The sequence below is a fragment of the Anolis sagrei genome, chromosome 2 (genome assembly GCF_037176765.1).
Source record: "Anolis sagrei isolate rAnoSag1 chromosome 2, rAnoSag1.mat, whole genome shotgun sequence".
Classification (NCBI taxonomy): domain Eukaryota; kingdom Metazoa; phylum Chordata; class Lepidosauria; order Squamata; family Dactyloidae; genus Anolis; species Anolis sagrei.
Window position 1 is genome coordinate 8890391 of NC_090022.1, and position 21931 is coordinate 8912321.

General features: G+C 45.9%; 1 pseudogene; it reads right to left on the bottom strand.

Annotated features, from left to right (window-relative positions):
* The window catches only part of LOC132762807 (zinc finger protein 84-like), a 32989-nt pseudogene that overhangs the window by 5184 nt on the left and 5874 nt on the right, over positions 1 to 21931 (bottom strand).

The window sequence follows — 21931 nt, forward strand, 5'->3', positions numbered from 1 at the left end:
GGAGTTGAAGTCCACCACACCTGGAGGGCCGAAGGTTCCCGACCCCTGATTTAGAGTCAGGGCAATATCCAAGGGAGAAGGAGACTTGACTATCCCCTCCCCTCCAGGGATCCTGCTGCCTACCTGATCTGGTCCCAAAGAATGTCTTCTTAGGAAGGAATCATGAAAAGGTGTGCTACTGTCACTTGGCCATGCTTCATTGTCTGTGAAGGAGAGGAAAGACATCAGGGAGGGCGAGATTCCAGTTTGCCCCACAGTTTCTTCCCTCAGAAGCCTGCCACTCTTCCTTTGCCCCATGGCTCTCTTTCAAACTCCCTCCTTGGATTTTGGTCCCAGGACTTCATTGTAGACTATTTTGTTAAATAGGGGTGTTGCAACCTAATCCCAGCAAAGATAGAGGGTTGACTGTATTCGTTTCTGTATTTGTGCCAATGTAGCCAAGAGCATGTTCACCATCTCAAACATCCAGAGAGAAGAAAAGGAATCAAGTAACTTTGAAAGTGGCACAAATAAGTATTGTAGGGAAATGTCTCCTGTCGGGAGCATTCTTAAGCTCTCAGGCTCCCCCACTTTTTCCCCAATTCACACAGCTCAGACATTTCAGGTCTACTCAAGAGGAGGTGAGCAAGCAAGAAGGACCATCATCGTCCCTTACCATCTACAATATATTCTCCGTCTTCTCCAATCTGGACGACCCAAATGTCTGAATCCTCCACCTGACTGGTCTCATCTGCAAAAGAGTCCTCCACCTGAACAAGCAGTACGGATCACAAAGAAAAAGACAGATTAGGAAAGGAGGGAGGGCTCTCTTTTTGCAACCTGTTCCAGACCAATTGGATTGTGGTTGGAACCCAAGACTGTTTTTCTTCATTCTGTAGAAGAATCTGCCTTTCCTTGATTTTGGGGTGGGAATGCTGCCTTCATTTGGGCATTGCACTCTGCTACAGGACTTGATCTGAAGTGGAAGGGCTACTGCTGAGATGAAGGAAGTACTTTACGTAATCCTGGGGTTGTAATTTGGGGCGACCCTAGAGGGGCTCTCAGGCTGAGTAACCTAAGTCTGCCTGTCTGCTTTCAGGGCCCTGTTGTGTTAACATTAGCTGTGAATAACATTCATAGAATCAAAGAGTTGGAAGAGACCTCATGGGCCATCCAGTCCAACCCCCTGCCAAGGAATATTGCATTCAAATCACCCCTGACAGATGGCCATCCAGCCTCTGTTTAAAAGCTTACAAAGAAGGAGCCTCCACCACACTCCGAGGCAGAGAGTTCCACCGCTGAACGGATCTCACAGTCAGGAAGTTCTTCCTCATGTTCAGATGGAATCTCCTGTCTTGTAGTTTGAAGCCTTTTTCTGCTTCCTTAGAGACTAGGATGAGGAACAGTGGCTTCAAACTACAAGAGAGGAGACTCCATCTGAACATGAGGAAGAAATTCCTGACTGTGAGAGCCGTTCAGCAGTGGAACTCTCTGCCCCGGAATGTGGTGGAGGCTCCTTCTTTGGAAGCTTTTAAACAGAGGCTGGATGGCCATCTGTCAGGGGTAATTTGAATGCAATATTCCTGCTTCTTGGCAGAATGGGGTTGGACTGGATGATGGCCCAGGAGGTCTCTTCCAACTCTAGGATTCTATGATTCTATGTGTGTTATTCACAGGTAATGTTAACACAACCGGGACCTGAAAGCACAGACAGTTTCCTAGGAAAAGAGTATTCAGAAGTGGTTCGGCCAGTTGCTTCCTCTGAAATATACACCGCTGGAATTCTCAGTAAGTTCCTTTTAATCTTCAGAGTTTACCATCCTACAACTTCAGATCCTTATACCTGGTTATACCACCCTGGGGAACGGAGATGACTGCCCCCTCCTCTCCGTGAGAGCCCTTGAGGAATGCAAAGGAGGCATCCCAAGTCCCTTTTCTGGGATGAACACACCTGGGTCCTTTCCTAATTCTTTGAACTCATTCCACCATGTTTGTGTTATTCTTAAAATTAGCTACCCGAAACTAAATCCTTCAAAACAATTATTCCTGGATCCTTGAAACTACAAGATGACCCTCTCTCTCTCTCTCACCTGGGGCTTCTCTGGCTTCCTCTCCTCTTCCTGACTCAGGAGGAAGCCTTCCACCAAGGCCACGGCCTGGGAGCTGGTCTCTGCCCCACATTCCCTTACCCAGCGCTCCATCTCTGGGGGCAGGATGCTCAGGAACTGCTCCAGGATCACCAGGTCCAGCATCTCCGCCTTGGAGTGTTGCTCGGGCTTCAGCCACAAGTTGCAGAGAGAGTGGAGGCGGCTGCAAACCTCTCGAGGCCCCAAGGCCTCCTCATAATGGAAATGCCGGAAGCGCTGGCACTGAAGATCTGAATGGAGCAGATTGCTCTTCTGGTTTTCCCTCCAAGGGTCCTCCCAGAGTGCTCTATTGTTCTTTCCCTTAACAGCGGAAGAAAATAATTCTAACTGGGTGACAGCTGGCTCTGGCCCTTCCATCTTTGCTCGGTGCTTCAAGGCTGCCTCCAAAATGGGTGCAGATATTTCCACCTCTTCCCTCTGATGACATTCAAAGTGGGAGGACTGGGAGAACTGATGGGGCCTGCAAACAAAACAAGAAAAATAAGTTCATGTGAATACTCTCTCCTGTTTCTCTCCTCTTTGAGAATCCTTCCCAATCCTTTCCCATGCAGGTCCTCTGGGGGAAGGCGGTGAGGCCTCTGTCTCTGCAGTCTCTCTCACCCTCTTCCGGCCCCACAGCTCCCATGGAAAGCCTTCCACTGCCTGAGGCCAAGGGGCAGCTCTTCCCAATCCCTGTGAGAGAGGCAGAGGCAGCGGAGGCTGGGAAGGAGGAGGAAGGTGTAGGAGGCAGGGAGGCCAAAGAGAAGGAGGGAGAGACTCTCATTGCGCCCCATCCCTTCCCTTCATAGAATCACATAGTTAGAAGAGACCACAAAGGTCATCTAGTCCAGCTGCACCCCCCCCCCCCCGAGAGCAGTATGTGTGAAAAAGATCTTGGAGTCCTTATGAACAACTATTATTATTATTATTATTATTATTATTAAACTTTATTTGTACCCTGCTAACATCTCCCAAAGGACTCGATGCGGCTTACAAAGGCCAAGGCCTCAACACACAATACAACAATACAAAACCTAAAGCAAATTAAAAACAATTAAAGCAATCTAAACAACAAGCAATGAACAATACACTAAGACACAATAAAACTGGGCCAGACCAGAGTAAGGGTACAGGAGTTAAAAGTGCTGATGTGTCAGGTGGAATATGAGGCTTATGGGCAAGTGCAGTGTGAGTGTGCGGCAGTCTTAGCTTTAATAAAGTGCTTATGGGACTTGGTATTGGAGATTTCCTATTCTGGGAAGGCACATCGGAACAGCCAGGTCTTCAAGTTCTTTCTGAAGATTGCCAATGTAGGGGCCTATCTGAGATCTTTGGGGAGGGTGTTCCAGAGTCGGGGGGCCACCACGGAAAAGGCCCTGTCTCGTGTCCCCACCAAACACGCTTGCGACGCAGGTGGGATCACGAGCAGGGCCTCTCCAGATGAACGAAGAGAACGCGTGGGTTTGTAGACAGAGATGCAATCACGCAGGTAGGCTGGTCCCAAACCGTTTAGGGCTTTGTAGGTAAGCACCTGCACCTTAAATTGGGCTCAGTAGATAAACGGTAGATAAACAAGTTAAACATGAGCCAACAATGTGATGTGGCAGCAAAAAAGCCAATGAGATTTTGGCCTGCATCAATAGGAGCATAGTGTCTAGATTGAGGGAAGTCATGCTACCCCTATATTCTGCCTTGGTTAGACCACACCTGGAATCACACATTGTCCAATTCTGGGCACCACAATTGAAGAGAGACATTGACAAGCTGGAATGAGTCCAGAGGAGGGCGACTAAAATGATCAAGGGTTGGGATGTGATTTCTCTGCTTCTTGGCAGAATGGAGTTGGACTGGATGGCCCATGAGGTCTTTTCCAACTCTAGGATTCTAAGACAAAACACACCCAAAACAACCATGACATCTGTGAAGATCCCTTACCTTGCCAGCCTGGGTGGCAGGGCCTAGGAGAGGCAGGCTAGTTAGTTTCAGCCTTAGAAGGCCTGGCAGAGGGCAGCAGGAGCCATTTTAGTTTAGGGAAAGCTCCAGTTCAGAGAAGGGGAGTGGCCTGGGCCTGGGCCACCCTTGAAGCAGCCAGGATTGGTTTGTTAAGGGGGGGGGGGGGGAGTTAGATTGTTTGGAGGGAAAGAGAGAAGCTTTCTTAGTCAGTCAGAGTCTGGTTGATGTTAGAGATAAAGCAGGGTTAGAGAAGTTTTTAGGAGTTCGTGATAAAAATAGGCAGTTTGCCTGGAGTTTGCCAGCGAAGTAGGCTGTGGCAAACTGGTTACAGCTATTTAGGGAAGAAATAGCTGGGTTTTGTAATAGTAACTGTAACAAAGAAAGAAGCATTCTCTTGCAACCGTCACGCTTTTAAGAACAAGAACATTCTTCTGTAACAGCCAAGCTTACTAAACTGCATTCACTTCATTCTGTACTATATCAATAAACTTTCCTTGTATTTTTTAAAACTTAAGCCTGAGTCAAGTATACATTTGTGGATTTAGTCCCTTTTCCTTTCAAAACAACCTCACCTGTTTTCCTTCAAAGAAGCCCTTTTAAAAGACACAGTACTTGGTGGTCCTAGAAGTGATTTTAATATCTTTAAATAGCTAGAGCGTTCCTGTGCTTATACTTATGGTGGCAGCGGAAGTTTAAATAGAGGGACATCCCCTCAGGCGTTGTGTAGGTGCCAGTGAAGTCTTTATAAAGTGGTGTAACTTCTTTATATTAGAGGGACAGTTGGTGGGATCTGTTTGCCCCCTGTCCAGTTATATTGTTTGGCCACACGACGTGCCTTATTATAATTTGGTGTCAGGTGGTGGGATTGATCGTATTGCCATCTGCACAGTTATTATAATTGGTGTCAGCGGTGGGATTGTTTGACCCCCTGCCCAGACAGCCATAAAGGAGTTTATTATAACATCCAGCCTCTGTATAAAAACCTCCAAAGAAGGAACTCCCAGTACACTCCAAGGCAGAAAGTTCCAATGCTGAATAACTCTACTTACAGTTAAGAAGTTCTTCCTAGTGTTCAGGAGAAATCTCCTTTCCTTTAATTTGAACGCATTGCTCTGAGCCCCTCCATCCTTCCTTCCTCCTTTCCTCCCTCCCTCCCTCCCATCCTCCCTTCCACCCATCCTCCCTCCCTTTCATCTTCCCTCCCTCCCTCCAATCCACCCTCTCTTCCATCCTTCCTTCCATTCTTCCTCCCTCCCTCCCATCTTCCCTCCCTCCTTCCTCCCTTCCATCCTTCTTCCCTCCCTTCCTTCCTTCCCCTCTCCCTTACTTCCTTCTTTCCCCCTCCCTCCCTCCCATCCTTCCTTCCTCCCTGTAAAGGGTGATTTGAATGCAATATTCCTGCTTCTTGGCAGAATGGGTTTGGACTGGATGGCCCATGAGGTCTCTTCCAGCTCTTTGATTCTATGATTCCATCCTCCCTCCCTTCCATCTTCCCTCCCTCCCTTCCATCCTTCCTCTCTCCAATCCTTCCTTCCTTCCTTCCTCCCTCCCTTCCATTCTTCCTCTCTCCCATCTTCCCTCCCTCCTTTCCATCCTTCCTTCTATTCTTCCTCCCTCCCTTCCATCCTTCCTCCCTCCCATCTTCCCTCCCTTCCATCCTTCCTTCTATTCTTCCTCCCTCCCTTCCATCCTTCCTCCCTCCTTCCCATCCTTCCATTATTCCTCCCTCCCTCCCATCCTTCCTCCCTCCCATCTTCCCTCCTTCCTTCCTTCTCTTCTTCCTCCCTCCCTTCCATCCTTACTCATTCCCTTCCATCTTCCCTCCCCCCTTCCATCCTTCTTTCCTCCCTTCTTCCCCCCTTACTTCCTTCTTTCCCCCTCCCTCCCTCCCATCCTTCCTCCCTCCGCTCCCTTCCATCCTCCCTTCTTTCTTTCCCCCTCCCTTACTTCCTTCTTCCCCCTCCCTCCCATTCTTCCTTCCCCCCTTCCATCCTTCTTCCCTCCCTTCCTTTCTTCCTTCCCCTCTCCCTTACTTCCTTCTTTCCCCCTCCCTCCCTCCCTTCCATCCTTCCTTCCTCCCTGTCAGGGGTGCTTTGAATGCAATATTCCTGCTTCTTGGCAGAATGGGGTTGGACTGGATGGCCCATGAGGTCTCTTCCAACTCTTTGATTCTATGATTCCATCCTCCCTCCCTTCCATCTTCCCTCCCTCCCTTCCATCCTTCCTCTCTCCAATCCTTACTTCCTCTCTCCCTTCCATCCTTCCTCTCCCATCTTCCCTCCCTCCTTCCTTCCTTCCTCCCTTCCATCCTTCCTCCCTCCCATCTTCCCTCCCTCCTTCCCATCCTTCCTCCCTCCCTTCCATCCTTACTCATTCCCTTCAATCCTCCCTCCCTTCCATCTTCCCTCCCCCTTTCCATCCTCTTCCATACTTCTTTCCCCCCTTCTTTCTTCCCCCCTCCCTTACTTCCTTCCCCCACCCTCCCTTCTATTCTTCCTTCCTTCCTTCTTCCCTCCCTCCAGACCCTACTGCTCTTTCTCTCTCTCTCGCCCAAGAGATTCAGCTGCCTGAGGCCAAGGCTAAAGGGGGGGGGGGGACTTCAGGGACACAGGGACTGCAGATGAGGCTGAGAAGGCAGCCCTTGCCCGGCCTCAGGGAGCCTCCAGAGCCTCTGCTGAATGATAAAGGGGGGCCTAGCCCTCCTCCTTACCGCCTCCCGGCCTGAGGTCCTGCTCCTTCTGCCCTGGAGGACTGACTCCCCACCTCGGAGGACTCCAAAGCTTCTTCCGGTGCCTCTCTAGGAAGGGACACGAGCTCTTCACTGGCTGTGAGAGTGGGAGGCCCCTCTTTCCGGCCTCCTTTCCCCTCTAGGAATTCCTCCTTCACTGGTTGTCAGGACTGAAGACCCAACAGGTCTCAGGTTCGAATCTGGGGAGAGCTTGGGTGATCTCCCTCTGTCAGCTCCAGCTCCCCGTGCAGGGACATGAGAGAAGCTTCCCATAAGGATGGTAAAAACATCAAAACATCCGGGAAATGTCCCCTGGGCATGGTCCTTGCAGGCAGCCAATTTTCTCACACCAGAAGCAACTTGCAGTTTCTCAAATCGCTCCAGACACACACACACAATATCACTTCCATTCAGTATTTCAGTCAAGAGAGAAATAGGATTACTACTGCATGAGCAGGTTGTTGTAAGTGTTTCGTGCTGTGCGGCTATGTTCCAGAAGCATTCTCTCCTGACGTTTCGCCTGCATCTATGGCAGGCAACTTCAGAGGTTGTGAGGGTTGTTGGAAACTAGGAAAATGGGGTTTATATATCTGTGGATAGTCCAAATAATAATAATAATAATAATAATAATAATAATGCTCTATTTATATCCCGCCACCAGACTGAAGACCGACAGGTCGCAGGTTCGTATCCGGGGAGAGGCGGACGAGCTCCCTCTATCAGCTCCAGCTCCTCATGCAAGGACATGAGAAAAGCCTCCCACAAGGATGATGAAACATCAAAAATCATCCGGGCGTCCCCTGGGCAACGTCCTTGCAGACGGCCAGTTCTCTCACAACAGGATGCTCCTGACAAGACAAAAAAAAAAAAATCCCCGCCACCAAGGAACAATGGCTTCAAACTACAAAAAAGGAGATTCCACCTGAACATGAGGAAGAACTTCCTGACTGAGTTGTAGTTCACCTACATTTAGCCTGAAGAAGAGAAGGCTGAGAGGGGATATGATAGCCATGTATAAATAAATATGTGAGAGGAAGCCACAGGGAGGAGGGAGCAAGCTTGTTTTCTCCTTCCCTGGAGACTAGGACGCAATGGAACAATGGCTTCAAACTACAAGAGAGGAGATTCCATCTGAACATGAGGAAGAACTTCCTGACTGTGAGAGCCGTTCAGCAGTGGAACTCTCTGCCCCGGAGTGTGGTGGAGGCTCCTCCTTTGGAAGCTTTTAAATAGAGGTTGGATGGCCATCTGTCAGGGGTGATTTGAATGCAATATTCCTGCTTCTTGGCAGAATGGGGTTGGACTGGATGGCCCATGAGGTCTCTTCCAACTCTTTGATTCTATGATTCTCCAAAGGGTCTCAGGGCGGCTAACATGAGGCCAAGCCCGAAAGAAATTGCAATGGAGCAAAAATACCTATAAACAAGACAATAACATCAAAAAATACTTGGTGATTTGTTGTTGTTTATTAATTCAGTTGCTTCCAACTCTTCGAGGCCTCCTGGACCAGCCCAGGCCCACCCCCAGCTCCTTCAGAGTCAAGCCAGTCACTTCAAGGATGCCATCCATCTACCTTCCCCTTGGTCGGCCCCTCTTCCTTCCCCTCTCCCCAGCATCACTGTCTTCTCTAAGCTTTCCTTTCTTCTCATGATGGGGCCAAAGAACTTCACCTTGGTCTCTACTATTTTTCCCTCCAGTGAGCAGCCGGGCTTTATTTCCTGGAGGATGGACTGGTTGGATCTTCTCGCAGTCCAAGGCACTCTCAGCACTTTCCTCCAGCACCACAGTTCAAAAGCATCTCTTCCTTCGCTCTGCCTTCCTTTTGGTCCAGCTCTCACATCCTTAGGTGACTATGGGGGATACCATTGCTTTAACTATGCGGATCTTCGTTGCCAGTGTGATGTCTCTACTCTTCACATATTTCCAAATGAAGCAGAGAGTGTTTGAGGACATCCGTAGGGATATGAAGGTGCTTGTTTATAAAGCTATTGTCCTCCCAACCTTGCTATATGCCTGTGAGACGTGGATTGTCTACAGGTGTCACATGCAACTCCTGGAACGATTCTATCAGCACTGCCTCCGGAAAATCCTGCAAATCTCTTGGGAAGACAGGCGGACAAACATCAGCGTGCTGGAAGAAGCAAAGACCACCAGCATTGAAGCAATGGTCCTCCGCCATCAATTCCGCTGGACCAGCCACGTTGTCCGGATGCCCAACCACTGTCTCCCAAAGCATTTGTTCTACTCCGAACTCAAGAATGGAAAATGGAATGTTGGTGGGCGGGAAAAGAGATTGACAGACGGGCTCAAAGCCAACGTGGCATAGACACTGAGAACTGGGAAGCCCTGGCCCTTGAGCGCTCCAGCTGGAGGTCAGCTGTGACCAGCAGTGCTGCAGATTTGAAGAGGCACGAATGGAGGGTGAAAGAGAGAAATGTGCCAAGAGGAAGGCGTGCCAAGCCAACCCTGACCGAGACCGCCTTCCACCTGGAAACCAATGCCCTCACTGTGGGAGAAGATGCGGGTCAAGAATAGGGCTCCACAGCCACCTACGGATCCACAAGAATACTGATCCTGGAAGACTATCCTACTCAGCCAACGAGGGACCACCTAAGTAAAGTACGTCTACTCTTCACTATTTTATTGAGATTGGTCCTTGCTCTCCTCCCAAGAAGGAAGCGTCTCCTGATTTCCTGGCTGCAGTCTGCGTCTGCACTAATCTTTGCACCTAGAAATACAACGTCTGTCATGGCCTCCACGTTTTCTCCCTCTCTTTGCCAGTTGTCAATCAGTCCGGTTGCCAGAATCTTTTTTTTTTTAATGTTTAACTGCAACCCAGCTTTTGCACTTTCTTCTTTCACCTTGATTAGAAGGCTACTCAGCTTCTCCTCGCTTTTGGTAATAACATGGTAAAATAAAAATAACAACGTCATGATAAAAACAAATAAAATGGTAATAGAATTAGACAAAGAGAGCAAGGCCCATGACTAAAAGTGGGTAGGAATTGATAAAACCCATAGGTGAGGTAGGCAGAAGTGCTATGATTTGTAAGGGGGCTCGGACGGAATAACAGTGGGATAAAACTTCAACTGAGAGATAAGGTGAAGAGCATCAGAAAGACAAGTTGGACTTGGGACAGCGCATGGCATGGATATTGGTGGGAGAAAGAACCCTTATCTATTGGAAGTAGGTGTGAATGCTTCTGGAACATGGCCATACAGCTCGAAAAGCTTACAACAACCCAGTGATTCTGGCCATTAATGCCTTCAACAATATACTGCATGAGTATTTTATACGGCTGTGTGTTGGCTGATAGGTGAACCCCTTTGTCATCCTCTGCTATGTTTTCCTTTGGTGGAGCACTTGTGCAGTGGGGGGCATGCTCTTTGCCTCGGAGTCTGGTGGAAACTCCTTCCTTCCATTTATTTATTTATTTGCAACATTTATCTTCTCACCCCGAAGATATATATTATTTATTTATTTATTTATTTCAGGCACTTGTATCCCGTCCTATCTCGACCTCCGCAGAGGGACTAAGGGTGGCTAACAACTGGCACACCATGGTGTCCACAACTTTATATTATATTATAAGCCACGGTGGTCCACGCTCTTGTTACATCCCGAATAGACTACTGCAATGCGCTCTACGTGGGGTTGCCCTTGAAGACTGTTCGGAAACTTCAACTAGTCCAGCGAGCGGCAGCCAGATTGCTCACCGGAGCGACATACAGGGAGCATACCACCCCCCTGTTGTGCCAGCTCCACTGGCTGCTGATTCAGTTCCGAGCACAATTCAAGGTGCTGGTTTTGACCTACAAAACCCTGTACGGTTCCGGTCCAGTGTATCTGTCTAAACGTATCTCCCTCTACGTCCCACCTCGGAGTCTGAGATCATCTGGGGAGGCCCTGCTCTCGACCCCACCACTGTCACAAGTGAGGCTGGTGGGGACGAGGAGCAGGGCTTTCTCAGTGGTGGCCCCTCACCTGTGGAACTCACTCCCGGGGGAAATCAGGGCATCATCATCCCTCCTCGCCTTTAGGAGAAGGGTGAAGCCTTGGTTATGGGACCAGGCCTTTGGGCACTCCGGCAATTAAATCAGACAACCAGGCGAGTAAGACCAGCAGGATTGATGGAGTGGAACGTAAAACTAGATCTATGAGTAGCGAACGCTGACCATGTAAGAGGAGAAACTGGGTTTGTATTTGGTTTTATTGATTTTATGGTTATAATGTATATTTAGTGTTAACTGTGTATTGATGTAATTTTGTGTTTGATTGTTTTTATGATGCAGGCATCAAATTGTACCTTGTATTGTCGAAGGCTTTCATGGCTGGAATCACTAGGTTCTTGTGGGTTTTTTCGGGCTATAGAGCCATGTTCTAGAGGCATTTCCCCATACGTTTCGCCTGCATCTATGGCAAGCACAACCTCTGAGGATGCTTGCCATAGATGCAGGCGAAACGTCAGGAGAAATGCCTCTAGAACATGGCTCTATAGCCCGAAAAAACCCACAAGAAATTGTACCTTGCTTTTGTAAGCCGCCCTGAGTCCCCTTCGGGGTGAGAAGGGCGGGGTAAAAGTACCCCAAATAAATAAAAAATAAATGGTATAATATCAGTATTTATATATTACTATATTGTACTATACCATTATATTGTAATATTATTAGTAATATTACATGTAATATAAAATATATAATTATAAAATATTATTAGTAGTATGGTGGTGGCTCCTCGGCTGTGGAACACCCTTCCCGTGGACATCAGACTGGATCCTTCCCTGATGATATTCCGCAGGAAATTAAAGACTTGGCTGTTCAAGAAGGCGTTCGAACAAGAAGTGCAATAATTGGTAATGACGACAGGAATGGAACAACGGAAAATGATACTGGATTGTGGATTAACGATGAGACGACGTGAATGGCTTTTTGTATTATTGATATTGTTGATGTTTTTGATGATGATGTTTTTGGTTATTGCTAGATTGACTTTTAGATTGTGTCTTGAATTTTGAACCTTGTTCTTCTATGTTGTACACCGCTGTGAGTGGCCCCCGGGCTGAGAACAGCGGTATATTAGCAAAGTAAATAAATACATACATAAATAAATAAATATTACATTACATTATATTATATCATTAGCATAGCACAGGAGACAAGGTGGAACTGTCTTCTGCCCGCCTCTCTCTTCACTCTGGCCCAGAGCAGCAGTTGGTGCTGGGGGAGGGCCCCCCAACTGATGACATATGCAGCAGACAAGATGGAACTGTTTGATGCTTTCAAACAGAGACTGAGTGGCCATCTGTTGGGGCTGCTTTGATTGTGCTTTTCCTGCATGGCAGAAGGGGGTTGAACTGGATGGCCTCATCCAACCCATGTGGCCTCATCCAACTCTATTAGTCTATGATTCAATGTAATTGACATATACACGGGATAAGTCATTTGGTGGAATTATTTTCTTCGGCTCCACTTGGCCCTAGAGCACCCCATCCTGACCTTCCACCTGCCAAGAATTCACAAAAGCTTAGTTGCACTAATCCAATACTGTAGGACAGTCTTTCCTAATATGACAGTATCTAGTCATGTTGGAATGTGTCCAGAGGAGGGCGACTAAAATGATCAAGGGTCTGGAGAACAAGCCCTATGAGGAGCGGCTTAGGGAACTGGGCATGTTTAGCCTGAAGAAGAGAAGGCTGAGAGGAGATATGATAGCCATGTATAAATATGTGAGAGGAAGCCACAGGGAGGAGGGAGCAAGCTTGTTTTCTGCTTCCTTGGAGACTAGGACGCGGAACAATGGCTTCAAACTACAAGAGAGGAGATTCCATCTGAACATGAGGAAGAACTTCCTGACTGTGAGAGCCGTTCAGCAGTGGAACTCTCTGCCCCGGAGTGTGGTGGAGGCTCCTTCTTTGGAAGCTTTTAAGCAGAGGCTGGATGGCCATCTGTCAGGGGTGATTTGAATGCAATATTCCTGCTTCTTGGCAGAATGGGGTTGGACTGGATGGCCCATGAGGTCTCTTCCAACTCTTTGATTCTATGATTCTATGTTAAATTGCCAATGTCCCTTGGAAAATCTTAACTGATTGTTTTCTAGTATGTCTGAAGAAAAGATCAAAGTTGAGGAAGGTTGCTTTAAAGGACAAGAGAAATTCTAAGTGGGAATAACCTTATTTATGTATTTATTTCCAGTATTTATATTCTGCTCTTCTCACCCCGTGGGGACTCAGGGCGGATTACAATGCACATATACATGGCTTTCAGTGCTATTAGACATACAACATATATAGACAGACACAGAGGCAATTTAACATTCCAGCTTCATGAGGGTATGCTCGATTCCGGCCACAGGGGGAGCTGCTGCTTCACTGTCCACTTGTGACACCAAGTCTTGATGGAGTACTTCCTCATTCTTACGCACGCTGCTGGAAGGTTTTTTATGGTGTTGTAAATTAGTTAAATTAGCCTCCCCGCATATAGTGGTACCTAAATTTCCTACTTGACAGATGCAACTGTCTTTCAAGCTGCATAGGTCAACAGCAAGCTAGACTATTAATCATTCAGATTCTGCCAGGAATTTAACATGGGGATTAATGGAGGCAGCTCTGGTAATTGTTAATCATTTCCTTCTTTCCTTTAGACTTTAGCAAATAGACTCAGTGCAAAATTATTTAGTTCATATCAAAACATACAGAATAAACTCAGGATTCTACAAACACCTTTTCTTCAGGATAAACTAGATTTACTCTGACCTACATATTTTAAGAAACACCTTGTGTTTTTGGAGATGGAATATATGCAGACACAAACATCTGTAATAGATTTTCTATTATTTATATGTTATGCTTTATTAGGTATTTCATTAAAAACAAAACCCAGTCCCACATACATAGAATTACATGATACACATTGCTGTCAGTCATTAATCGAACCCATTCCCACACTTCTCATCAAACATTTCAATTAAATGTATTTTTAATCCTGAATATACATGATAGGAAACATTTGCAGTAAATAGTTTGCATGAATGGAGTAAAAAAAACCCTGAAATATCCTTACTTTAGCTCAAATTTTATCACTTATGCTTAATGAGGTATTTCATCTAAGAAAATTGTTCAGGTTATTACTTTCCCCAAAAGCCACGGCTTTTTAATTCAGTGTTTTTATGACAAAGATCCGTGCCCTCTCTGTCTTAAAATTAGTGAACGTGCCTCTACCCCACAGGTTGATTATTTCCTCCGTGTGGGTTGACAATTAAGGCTTGCATTTCAATGGAAGCTCTTTCCAACGCCATGCTTCTTGGCTCAGACCAACCCACTGCTTCTTGACAGGGGGTTGGACTGGATGGCCCACAAGGTCTCTTCCAACTGTCTGTGGTTCCAGACTTCAGCTTTTCTCCGCTGTGGGTTGCCTGATGACGAACAAGGTATGATTTCCGACAGAAGCTCTTTTCACATTCTGAGCATTTAAATGGCTTTTCTCCTGTGTGAGTTGCCTGGTGAGAAATAAAGTATCTCCTTTCACTGAAGCTCTTTTCACACTGCAAGCATTTAAATGGCTTTTCTGCCGCGTGAGTTTTCTGGTGGCGAACAAGGTGTGTTTTTCGACTAAAGCTCTTTCCACACTGCAAGCATTCAAATAGCTTTTCTTTTATATGAGTTGAATGATGACAAACAAGGCCTCCCTTCTGACTGAAGCTCTTTCCACACTCTGAGCATTTAAATGGTCTCTCTCCTGTGTGAATTGCCTGGTGATAAATAAGGTTTCTCTTTCGAACGAAGCTCTTTTCACACTGTAAGCATTTAAATGGTCTTTCTCCTGTGTGAGTTTCCTGGTGACTAATAAGATTTCTCTTTTCACTGAAGCTCTTTTCACACTGCAAGCATTTAAATGGCTTATCTCCTGTGTGAGATGCCTGGTGAAAAAAAAGGTATCTCTTTCGAGTGAAGCTCTTTTCACACTGCATGCATTTAAATGGCTTCTCTCCTGTGTGAGTTGCCTGGTGACAGTTAAGGTTTCTCTTGTGACTGAAGCTCTTTTCACACTGCAAGCATTTAAATGGCTTTTCTATTGTATGAGATGCCTGGTGACGAACCAGGCTTCCCTTATAAGTGAAGGTCATTCCACACTCCAAGCATTTAAATGGCTTCACTACTATGTGAGTTGCCTGATGATGAATAAGGACGTTCTTGCGACTGAAGCTCTTTTCGCATTGCAAGCATTTAAATGGCTTCTCTCCTGTGTGAATTGCCTGGTGATAAATAAGGTTTCTCTTTTCACTGAAGTTCTTTCCACATTCCAAACATTGAAATGGCTTTTCTCCTTTGTGAGTTGACTGATGACGAACTAGGTCTGATTTCTGACAGAAGTTCTTCCCACACTCCAAGCATTTAAATGGTTTCTCTCCTGTGTGAATTGCCTGGTGACGAACAAGGAATGCCTTCTTATGGAAGTTCTTTCCACACTCCAAGCATTTAAATGGTTTATCTCTTGTGTGAGTTTCTTGACAAAAGGTGAGTGCTTCCTTCCAACTGAATTTCATTTCATCTTCCAAATATTTAAATTGTGTCTCCTCTGTTTACATGGTTGGAAAACAAAGTGTTGAAATGAAAAGATTATATTAGATTAAAGTTAAAAAGTATACAAATTACAAAATGCATTTAGTCGAGACAGCACTTTCCCATAGCCCTTTCCAGCACGGGAGAAAAACATATTTTGTCTTTGCTCTAAATATTATACCAAGATATAAGCCTCAAAGTAAATCATAACTCAACCAGGGCTGGGGAAAATAGAGCTGTTTTCTTTAGCCCTCGTTTCTCTGGAATCCCTTGTACTTCTGGCACAAGAAAGTAAAAACCCTTGTTCTGCCTTATGCCACAAAAGTAGGTGAACTTAACTTCATGGCATCAGGCAGCAGAACAAACATCCAAATTCAGATCAGAAGCCCGAAAAAAAGTTGCCATTTTAAAAAGCATTGAATGAAGACCCAAAGATCTGGAGTTTGACATTCTCTTTCTGTTTTGTAACTCCCTGCAGGATCTAGTTTCCAACTTGAGCCACTCACAAGTCTTTTGGATTTATTATTATTATTATTATTAACTTTATTTGTACCCCGCTAGCATCTCCCGAAGGACTCGATGCGGCTTACACAGGCCGAAGCCTCAAAACACAATACAATAAAAAATGTAACACAACAATAAACAAAGCAAATCAAAACAATTAAGCAAAACGACAACAATGGCAATACATCAAGACATTATTTAAAACTGGCTCGGCCGGTGCAATGGGGTACAGGGTTAAAAGTGCTGAAATGGTAGGAGGAACGTAGGATAAAAGTGCGGTGTGCAGCGACATTAGTTGTGCTAAAGTGCTACTATGGCTTGGGATGGGGGTTCCTATTCTGAGAAGGCACAGCGGAACAGCCAAGTTTTTAAATTCCTTCTGAAAACTGCTAAGGTAGGGGCCTGTCGGAGATCTTTTGGAAGGGCGTTCCAAAGTCGGGGGGCCGCCACAGAGAAAGCCCTGTCCCGTGTCCCCACCAAGCGCGCTTGCGACGTGGATGGGATCACGAGCAGGGCCTCCCCAGATGATCGAAGTGAGCGTGTGGGCTCGTAGATGGAGATGCGGTCGCGCAGGAAGGGTGGTCCCAAACCGTTTAGGGCTTTGTAGGTAAGCACCTGCACCTTGAATTGGGCTCGGAAAATAAATGGCAGCCAATGGAGCTCCTTAAACAGAGGGGTAGACCTCTCTTGATAATGAGCCCCAGTTAGCATCCTAGCCGCTGCCCGCTGGACCAATTGAAGTTTCCGAGCCGTCTTCAAGGGCAGCCCCACGTAGAGCTTTATTACTCAGATTTGGCTTTATTACTCAGATCTCTACAGCTCAAGAAAAAAAATCACTAATGGCAGTTTTGGCTAACACCCCTCTGTTCCTCCCAATCTCACTCCACACCTCCAACATCCTTATCAGTTTTTTCACATAAGAAAAGTTAGTCCATTCAGCTGCTCTGAAATCGTTCCACCGACACCCCCTGCTGACCCTGAGCTGTCATGGAGAGGATTTAGGGCGACTTCCTGAACAGCAGAAATCAGCTCCTGACACTTATACTATTAAAAGTTATTTCTCCCATTTTACCCCTAAGCCTGTTTTAAAAAGTGCCCTTGTACTTTTTTTTTTTTTTACTTCAGCATCAGTACATTAACACTTCATGGACCAACTGAAAATACTGGCTACATTTTTTAAAGACTACTTCTCTTGAGGCTTTTGCCCCCAAGATGAAAATAGGTGAATATATAGAGGAAGAAAGGGGGTGCATGCACGTTGATTCACTTAATCTTCAGTGCCTGGTGCATTCAACCCTGCTGTCTCCTGGAGGCTGGAGACAGCATGGATGGGAGGGAACCTGATTAACTAAATTGTCCTAGAGAGTTGAAGGGGTGAAACCGAGGCCATCCTACTGTGGACATAAACATGACATCCTGCACCTCACTGGAAAAGACAATAATGTTCTGCAGGAAAAGAGAAAGGCCGAATTACAGTGGTTCAATCCACCCTTATGAGACAGACTGCTTTAGTAACCTTGGTTGGCGGCCTACAGAGGGACCCAGACAGAAGTAGAAAATGTGTCCCTATTGATTCCACTGAACATTTGAGCACTTCTCAATATCATCAATGACACTACCCTTCTGGATTGCTTTTCTAGATGGGAATTGGAGGCATTTTACAATGTTTCTGTTCCTTCCTGGAGAGGCAAACCCAGAAAGTGCTGCTGAGGGATTCCTGTTGAATCCCTTGCCCATTGCCTGTGAGATCCCCTGCACACGTGTTTTGCCCCCTATGAAATTAACATATATTCAGGAGAGCTCATTCAGAGTTTTGGAGTGCCGTGACATCTATATGTAGATGACACCAAGCTCTACCCCTCCTTTCCAACTAAACCAATGTCTCTCACCAGTAATGGGCTGGAGGGGGCAAAATCAATCCAGAGTAGACTGAGGTGCTACTGGTCAGATAAGGGAATAGGCAGATAAGAGAATAGGGATTCAGCCTGGGATGGATGGGGTTGTGTTGCCACTGAAGACACAGGTCCGCAGTTGGGGAAGGGTACTCCCTGGACTTGGCTATTTTTGTACAAAGTTCAGAAACTCCAGTTGTTTCAAAATAAGACAGCCTGATTGATTACAGGAATATCCAGGACTGAAGATATCGCACATATCCTAAAGTCACTCCACTGGCTGCCAAATAGTTTCCGAGCAAAGTACAAATTGTTGGGAGTTTTACCTTTAAAGCCCTACATGGCTTGGGTCCACATTACCTACAGGATTGCCTTCTCCCATACCATCTGCCCCAAACACTGATGTCCTCTGGGGGACATCTGCTCCAGCCTGCCAGAACCTCACTGGCAACTGTTCATCAGCCACCCCAAGACTGTGGAACGACCTGCCAGTAGAGCTCCGACAAGCAGATTGGCTGTTCAAATTTAAGATGCAAGTAAAGACCTCTCTTTTCCGGCAGGCCTACTCAAACAGTTCTAATTATGAATTTTAAACTTCAATTCTATGTCTAACTTTTATTTTGTGTATTTAAATATGTATTTTATGGAAAAATATTTAAATATGTGTATTTTACAGAGTGTTTTGATTTTGCGTTTTAGCAATGTTGTAATGGGCTGGAGAAGGGTAAATTGAAACTTAATATAGATTGTGCTACTGGTCAGTCAGAAGGCAGATCAGGAAATAGGGAATCAGCCTGTGCAGTATGAGTTACATTACCACTAAAGACATGGGTCCTCAGTTTGGGAGTACTTCCTGGACTTGGCATGGAATCTGGAGGCCTGGGTTTCATGTGTGGCCAGGAGTGTCTTGTACATTTTAAATTTGTGCACCAACTCCACCTGTTCCTTGAGAAGTCAGATCTGCCCATAGTGGTGCATGCCTTAGTTACCTCCCATTTGGATTATTATAATAGACTCTACCTGGGGCAGCCTTTGAAGATTGGCCCAAAGAGCTGGAGTCAGACTGTTAACTAGGGCTGGCTATAGAGAGCACACAAGTCATAATTGTGTTATCTGGTCTCCCACAAGGTGCCATTTTATCCCCAATGGTCTTTAGTATTTACATGAAGCTCTTGGGAATGATCATCTGTAGGCATGGGGTGTGGCGTTATCAGTATGCTGATGACACCCAAATATATTTCTCCATGCCTTCACAAAGAGATTCAGCAAAGAATAGTGTGTTTCCTCTGAATGAATGTCTGGAGGAGATAAAGGGCTGGATGAGGAAAAACAAATTGAAACTGAATACAAACAAAACAGAGATGCTTTCCATCAAGAGTCCTTAGGAATGCTCCTGGATCCATCTCTCCAAATGTCAGCCCAGGTAGAAGGAACGGTCAGGAGTGCTGACTACCAGCTTCAGCTGATATGCCAGCTGCACCCCTTCCTAGGTTTAGAGTTAGGTTATGATTCTTCACTTCACTTTATTTCTTAATTAGTCGTTCCGAGCGACTTACAATTTAAAATAGCATTTACACAATATGATTATATGATTCTAGAGGACCTTAAGATGTTAGTGCATGCACTGGTAACCTCATGGTGGAACTTTTGAAATGAGCTTTACATTGGACTATATTTGTACAAAGTGCAGATACTCCAGTTGCTTCGAAATACAGCAGCCTGATTCCAGGACTGAACATATCACACATATCCCAAAGTCACTCCACTGGCTGCCAATTAGTTTCTGGGCAAAGTACAAATTGTTGTGTTTTTGCCCCCTACATGGTTTGGGTCCAGGTTACCTCAGGATCGCTTTCTCCCTTACAATCCGCCCCAAACACTTAAGTCCTCAGGGGGGGTGTCTGCTTCAGCCTGCCAGAACCGATTGGCAGCTGCCATCCAGAGGGCCTTTTAACTGGCTGCCCCAAGACTGTGGAATGACCTGTCAGAAGAGCTCTGACAGCTCGATCAGCTGTCGGAATTTAAGACACAAGTGAAGACCTGAAATATTGGATAATTTTTAGAACTTGTAAACTGATTTGGTTAACTACAAGCATAATGGAGCTTTACCCAGAGATGACACGATCCCTAAATTCTCCTCCGTGATTTGCTGGTGCAAGGCTTTTTGGCTTGGATCCAAGAGGGCCCACTCCTCCTCCGAGAAATCCACAGACACGTCTTCAAAAGTCACCTGAAGGGAAAAAAAAATGTCATCTGCGAGGAGAAAAAGCTACCCAGGTTGTAGAATAATCCCAAGCCCTTTGTGATTTCCATCTTTCAATAAGTAATTCATTGAAAACAACTTGTATGGAAGGAATGTAGAAGAAAGAGGTTCATTTAGAGTCAGGGCAATATTCAAGGGAAGGGCCTGGGCTTCCCCTCCCTTCCAGGGATCCCGCTGCCTACCTGATCTGGTTCCACAGAATCTCCTCTTAGGAAAGAATCAGGAAAAGTTGTGCTACTGTCATTTGGCCATGTTTCACTACCTGTGAAAGAGAGGAATGACATCAGGGAGCGTGAGACCGGTCCCTTTTCCAGGCTGCACCACAGTTGCTTCCCTCAGAAGCCTGCCACCCTCCACTTGCCCCATGGCCCTCTTTCAAACTCTCTCCTTGGATTTGGGTTGCAGGTCTTTAGTGTGGACTATTTTGTTTTAGGGGTGTTGCAACCTAATCCCAGCAAATATAGAGGGTTGACTGTATTAGTTTCTGTATTTGTGTCAGTTTAGCAAAGAGCATATTCATCATCACAAATGGTTCCGGCCCAAGCTACCTATCCGACCGCATCTCTGCCTATGAACCCACCAGGACTTTGAGATCTTCCGGGGAGACCCTGCTCTCGATCCCGCCTGCTTCTCAAGCTCGGCTGGCGGGCACGAGAGATAGGGCCTTCTCGGTGGTTGCTCCTCGGCTGTGGAACGCCCTTCCTACAGACATTAGACTAGCACCATCTCTAATGGTATTTTGCAAAAAGGTGAAGACCTGGATGTTTGTGCAGGCGTTTGAGTAATTTAGTGCAATCTGGTAATGGAACATAGGAATGGAACAATGGACGACGAACCTGGACTACGCTTGGATGATGAGAAGATTGGGTACGGTTGTTTTTGTAATAATTGTGCATTGTAATTGCTTATTGTTAATTTATGGATAATGTGTTAAGTCAATTGTTATATGTTGTATGGAACCACTGCTGTTTCTACTGTTTTTACTGTTTGTGAACCGCTGTGAGTCGCCTTCGGGCTTGAGATACAGCGGTATATAAGCAAAGTAAATAAATAAATAAAATAAATAAATAAACATCCAGAGAGAAGCAAAGGAAATCAAGTAACTTTGAAAGTGGCACAAATAAATATTGTAAAGAAATGTCTTCTTAATCTCCCAGGCTCCCCACTTTTTTTTTCAGTCCGCACAGCTCAGACATTTCGGGTCTACTCAAAAGGAGGTGAACAAGCAAGAAGGAAAACTGCCCATCCCTTACCAACTGTAATATAATCTCCGTCTTCTCCAATCTGGACGACGCAAATGTCTGAATCCTCCACCTGACTGGTCTCATCTGGAAAAGGGTCCTCCACCTGAACAAGCAGTATGGATCACAAGGGAAAAGACAGATTAGAAAAGGAGGGAGGGCTCTCTTTCTGCAACCTGTTCCAGACTGCTGGGATTGTGGTTGGGATCCAAGACTAGTTTTCTTCATTCTGCAGAAGAATCTGCCTTTCCTTGATTTTGGGGTGGGAATTCTGCCTTTGTTTAGGCATTGCACTCTGATTCAAGACTCAGTTACTGCTAAGATGAAGGAAGTACTTTACGTAATCCTGGGCTTGTAATTTGGGGCTACTCTAGAGGGGCTCTCGGGCTGAGTAACCTAAGTCTGTATAGCTGTGCTTTCAGGTCCCGGTTGAGTTATCTCTAACTGCAAATAATAGAGTTTCCTAGGGAAAGAATATTCAGAAGTGGTTCAGGCAGTTGCTTCCTCTGAAATACACACCACTGGAATTCCCAATACATTCCTTTTAATCCTCAAAGTTTACCATCCTATAATTTTAATACCTGGTTATCCCACCCTGGGGAACGGAGATGACTCCCCACTCCTCTCCGTGAGAGCCCTTGGGTGATGCAAATGGGGCTGTCATGGCACCTCATGTCTCTTTTTGAGG